Below are 6,000 nucleotides of genomic sequence, written 5' to 3'. Positions count from 1 at the left end.
CGGGGAAGTCGCAAGCAACGTGTTCTGCACCGCAAGCACCGCAGTGCAGTGTAGTCCGTGAAGCGGTTATTACGAAAGCTTTTGTGGTAGAATATATATATATATATATATATATATATATATATATATATATATATATAGCAAATCACACTTGGGAGATGTGGGTCTCGGTGGATTAAGACAGAATAAGGGTTGGCAGTCACGAACACCTCGGAAAGCAAAGGGGGAATGCGGTAGGTCATAGCGACAGATGAAGAATTTTTTGAGTCACAAAGTGGTGAAAAAATGCCCACCGCGTGTGATCCGAACCCACGACCTCCAGAATACCGCTCTGGCGCGATGATCACTACGCTACCGGCGGGGCTGTTCCCCCACCACTTTCTTGGGTATTTATGTTAAGGTATTTTTTTGTTTCCTGCAGTTCGGGGTGGTAGCCAGCGCCACTCGGACTACTCGGGGTGAAGGGGACCTTCTTTTTAACCCCCGGGCCGTCACTCGAGTGTCTACGACATGTCGAGAGTGGTCGACCAGCGTTGAACCCTGTTAAGCTAATTTTGGTATCAAGACCGCCAGGACAGAGGCCCTCGTTATGCATGGAGCGAATCAGAAATGGGAGATGAGGGGCTCGGTGAATTAAGACAGGATAAGGGTTGGCAGTCAAGAAAACCTCGGAAAGCAAAGGGGGGAATGCGGTTGGTCATAGAAACAGATGAAGCATTTTTTTAGTCAGAAAGAAAGTGGTGAAAAAATGCCCGCCGGGTGGGATTCGAACCCACGACCTCCAGAATACCGGTATGGTGCGATGACCATTACGCTAAAGACAGAAATAAAGATTGGCAGTCAAGAAACCTCGGATAGCAAAGTGGTGGATGTGAGGTGAGGTGACTGTGAGAGGGAAAGAAGTTCCCAGCCTGTGGTAGGTCATTGAAATAGATAAAGAATTTGGAAAGAAAGAAAGAAAGTTGAGAAGAAATGCCCGCAGGATTGGGTGCGCTCGCCACCCGATAATTTAGCAATGCGCCTAATTTTCTTCCAGAGATGAAAATAACAAGCCAGCCGATGTTAGCCATATGGTCGTCGCACCCCATCACACGCACAATACACGTCGCTTTTTGTTGTACCATTTTCCCACTCAGCGGAACGTTCTTGGGTCTCATATCCTTGAAACAGAGAAATAGGGCTTTCTCCAACTTTTAGGGCGGATGTGATTTGCAGTTTGATGAAGGATGTGATGAAGGATGTGATTTTTGTCTGGTGGCTACTCACAGCAGTGAGCAGCATGAAGTTTTCTACAGTGTCCACGAACAAAAGGGCCTTTATACTTCTGCAGTTTCGGACGGAAGCTCCTTATGACGGGATGCCAAAAGTATGGTGGTGATGATATATATATATATATTATATACATAGAGAGAGAGAGAGAGAGAGAGAGAGAGAGAGAGAGAGAGAGAGAGAGAGAGAGAGTCTGTTGATTGCTACAGAAGTTGCCTATAAGCTAGAATCAATGACGTTGTATGGTATTTATATTGCAGCACATGAGAAGAACGATCTTTCGCAGAACCACCAGGGTTTTTAAGCATTGAATCTGTTCGCAAGAAGTTCTAAAAACACGTAGACTCGGGCTTGTTGAGTATGGGCATAGCTGCGAAAATATCTTTATGGACCCATGCAATTCCTGTTACCTTTCTGTCGTAATAGAATTTCTTTCAACACCGAAAGCTCTGTTTGTCTGGCTCCAGCAAAACTTTCTCGCGGCTCAATTGTAACCCACTTCTTTTGCTACTCTTTGTTGATTTCAGCCTGAAACAGTGCCCTCACCCAGGGAGGGGAATTTCACCGGCGTTGGGGGCGATAACATTACGGACGTCCTGGACGAAGTACGCCTCGAACTCCTCGAAAGCGACGCACGGGAGAAAACGACTGAAGAAATTGCGTTTGAAAAAGACCGTAAGAAACCATTCGCAAGCAATGGAGACGATGACTCAAGTGACGATGAAGCACCACCCGACGAATCGTCTGAATAAATTCTCGCATTCGCTACAACATGGTTGTCATTAAAGCTTGTGTACTTTAAGCTACCCCCGGATCCCAACCATGAGGCACAGATAATTAGAAGGATAAGAATGGGGTGGAGTGCATTCGGCATGCATTCTCAGATAATGAATAGCAGCCTACCATTGTCCCTGAAGAAGACAGTGTATGACAGCTGCATCTTGCCGGTACTCACCTAGGGGGAGAAACTTGGAGGCTCCCTAAGGGGGTTCAACTTAAATCGAAGACGACTGCGTGAGCAATAGAGCGGAAGATGATACGTGTAACGTTAAGGGTGTGGGATATACGAGCGGTTCCTCGGAGGCCTTGCCAGCACTCTGGGGTAGGCCCCCACGCTAGCTCCCGGCGTGTCAACCACGCGGGCTCCCAAGCCTACGGCAGTCCAGCGAGGTTCGCCGATACGAGAACACAGTAGACAGTAGTGCCGAAGCACAGCCGTTTATTTGGGGAATCCCAAAGCATGCGAGCACAAGGCTCGATGGCGTTCACGAATCACGCCGTCCGGGTCGTGACCGCGAACGGGAGGCAGGCACTCACGGCGCGCGACAAACAAAGCTCCCACCTGAGATGCATGTATCCATCACCGCCGCGTTCCGCGAATCTCCCCCCGACCGGGTCTCCGACGAGACTCTCACGACTCCCGAGTACCGCGCCACACGTTCGCGCCACCCGCCCCCGCGCGCCTTGCCCGCACAGATCGGATCGGTGGTGCCATCTCTCGGGGGACGCCGACAACCAGCGGAGCGCCGGACCGGTTTCAGCGCACAAGTCTCTCCCGAAGCACGCGCCAGCTCGGGATCGCGGGTCGCGGTTCTCCACGATTCCCACAAGGGGCAAGAAGAGAGCGGAGTGGGTCAGGGAACAAACGCGTGTTAAGGGCATATTAGTAGAAATTAGGAGGAAATGGGCGTGGGCAGGGCATGTAATGCGAAGGTAAGATAACCGTTGGTCATTAAAGGAGCCATGAAGAGAAAACAAAAGTTTGGTTCATTCGAAAGATTGCCTCGTTAGAACCATAACGACACCACTTATAACGCAAACTTCGCTCAAGTAAGCTGCATAATTAGGAAAAAAGGAAATTACCATGCGACCCACCAGCTCATTTTCTGCAACAGAACTTGTGATGTCACTTGGGAATGCTCTGCGATTGGCGGAGGCCGGCAAAAGCAAACGCATGTTAGGCAGGGCTTACCCCGAACGGCATCACCTTAAACTAGGAGAGGCCGTCCGGGGTTATTAAAGCTGCCTTCTCTCAATCTCTCTCATTTACGACCATGCGACCCACCAGCTCATTTTCCGCAACACAACCTGTGATGCCACTTGGGAATGCTCTGCGATTGGCGGAGGCCGGCAAAAGCAAACGCATGTTAGGCAGGGCTTACAGTTTGCATAGCGAGCTAAATGCCCGTGAAACATACTGCACATTCTTTTTATGACAAAGAACGGTGGAGTAAACGGTTGAAGGTCCGAACGAACTAGCAAGCGTGTGCGCCAATGCGTACGAAACTAGCGCCGGCCGAGCTCGACATCTCGCCGTCGCGCAGACGAATTTTCGGGTTCGAAGCTCTTCGGGGCCAACGAACCGTTCCAGCACGCACAGCCGCGACCTTGCTTCGTATCGTAATCCCTTCACAGGAGGTTGGCCGTCATATCGCCAACCAGCAAAGGTAAAAATAGAAACGAGGGGAGTAAGGAACAGCAAGAAGCGACGAGATAGTGCCAGTCGTCGCGTAAGTTTCGAATGGTGTTGGCTTGCTGCTGTCGTTACGAGCTCGTTTCCAGTTTACAACCACTGAAAACTTCAGTTTGTTCGAGTAATTTACAATGAAATTTCGTTGCTGCGTTTTGAAATGCCCATGTAGTACGGGCAAATCGTCGAGGGAGTGCGACATCCCCGCCGGTGAGGAGATCTCCTTTCATGTGCTGCCCAACGACGAACCTAGGCGAAGCAAGTGGCTACGTTTTGTGAACTTTGCAAACGGAGGAGAAAGAGAGCTAAAGGAAGTACGAGTGTGCTCGCTTCATGTCCGAGGAAGTGATTACGGCAGGGACCCTTACGTTAGCTCACTCCTGAGATATGCTGGCGCTCGTCGCCGACTTCGTCAAATCGCTCTGACCTTGGGGAAAAAAATGCCGTACACACCGCGCATTGACGCTCGTATCTTTCTGGTCGAAGCAGATAGCTCGCGCGAATGGCTTTCCATACACGACACCGGCCAACTTGCATAAGTGATACTGCTACTGAAATTGAACTATTATTAACCGTAATCAAAATACGGCACATACGTACCAGTCTATATTCGTCCGTCGCGACGGGGCTGACGAGGTAGCGGTGCCGACGGCTGGGTGTTCGTCTGTTGTGGCTATCGCGGAATGGAGCGGCAAGAGTTGTGGGATACGCGGTGGACGGGAGTCCACCGCGTATCCCACAACTCTTGCCGCTCGTGCACTTAGAAGCATTGAGCGTTTTTGTGGTGTGAGGTTGTTAAATGCAAGCCCGAGCTCCTCGGCGAGAGTTTTGTTCTCCGGATCAGGCGATTCCATGACTAGGGCTGCGGGTGCACTAGGTTTTACTAGTATTTTTAAAATGGCCGCCGTCTCGATCGACTCCCGCATGTGGGTGCTATATGGAGTCGACATACTAAGTATCTGTTTCATGGATCGGCTCTATGACGCCATTGTACACGTCACGGATGTTCAATTTTAGCGGGAGATTTAAAATTTTGGCTTAAATTGCCTTATTTCTCAGTGAATAAAGCATCATTTGCTTCCGGGAAAGCTCTTGGGGTACTATGAAACACCTAATCTTTCGAATAAAGCAAACTTTTGTTTTCTCTTCATGGCTCCTTTAAGGGTAACAGAGTGGATCCCTAGCGAAGGCAAGCGTTGCAGGGGGCGGCAGAAAGTTAGATGGGCAGGTGAGATGAATAAGTTTTCTGGAATAAATTGGTCGCAGTTAGCACAGGAGCGGGATAATTGGAAATTAATGGGAGAAGCCTTTCCCTGCATTGGGCGTAGATAGGCTGGTGAAGATGATGATGACTATAAGTTAGGAAATGCGGGTACGCTTAACTGTCTGATCTGTCTGTCTGTACACGAAGCAATCGATCGCCTATTTATTTCGCTCTTCGGCCTCATAGCGCATGCATGCCGTGACCATGTGTTTTTTCGAAACTATTTCTCAATTGTCTTGAAGTTGAATAAAATGTGTGCGTCAAACCGGATCTTTTGATTGAGGGCGTGGTGTGCTCCTATGCTTCCACTACGGTGCATACTTAGGTATACTATTAACTCTATGTATCAGACAAACCAGAACGTCAACAAATCTTGCAGAAAATCACATCGAGAAGAAGAGAAATATCTTTCGTGCAAGTTTTTACATTATGGTGTAGAGCAGTAGCTTTGGTCTGTCTTTGCGACCCTTTATCCTTAACAATGGAAGAACAGTGCTTAAAAGGGACTAGAGATTGACCTGCATGACATAGTACTGACTTGCAACAACAAGGTTTATTTCGTCGTGGCGGAATATTTACACATGAAGAAAAAAATGCAGAAGAGAAAGAAACAGATAAAGATTAACAGATTGTCCAGATCTACACACAGACACGCGCGAAGAAGGTTGTCGTTGATTAATATATTCGTGCTCCTTTTGTAGCAAGTCAATATTCTTAATACTGACCGCTCTCGTTGACTACGTTCAGGAAGCAGTGCAGTGTTGCTTTAAATTGCCAGTAAGTGCAACCTACTGTAGTTACACAAAGTTCTCACCCGGTGATTGCGCTATTCTTCTGCACGTTTTCTTCCCACGCACAAAGGCACTGGCACAACTCTGGGAGAAAGGGTCCCGGGCCGTCGGGAGCCCTCAGGACTACCGCGCCGCCATAAGGCGGGCAATGAACCAGGTGAGTATGGTGACGTCATTGTACGCAGCTCCGCTGTTTATAGGGACAG

The sequence above is a fragment of the Haemaphysalis longicornis genome, unplaced genomic scaffold (assembly GCF_048455015.1).
Source record: "Haemaphysalis longicornis isolate Haplotype H1 unplaced genomic scaffold, Haemaphysalis longicornis Haplotype H1 scaffold_6, whole genome shotgun sequence".
NCBI classification, from domain to species: domain Eukaryota; kingdom Metazoa; phylum Arthropoda; class Arachnida; order Ixodida; family Ixodidae; genus Haemaphysalis; species Haemaphysalis longicornis.
This window is presented reverse-complemented; position numbering follows the sequence as displayed.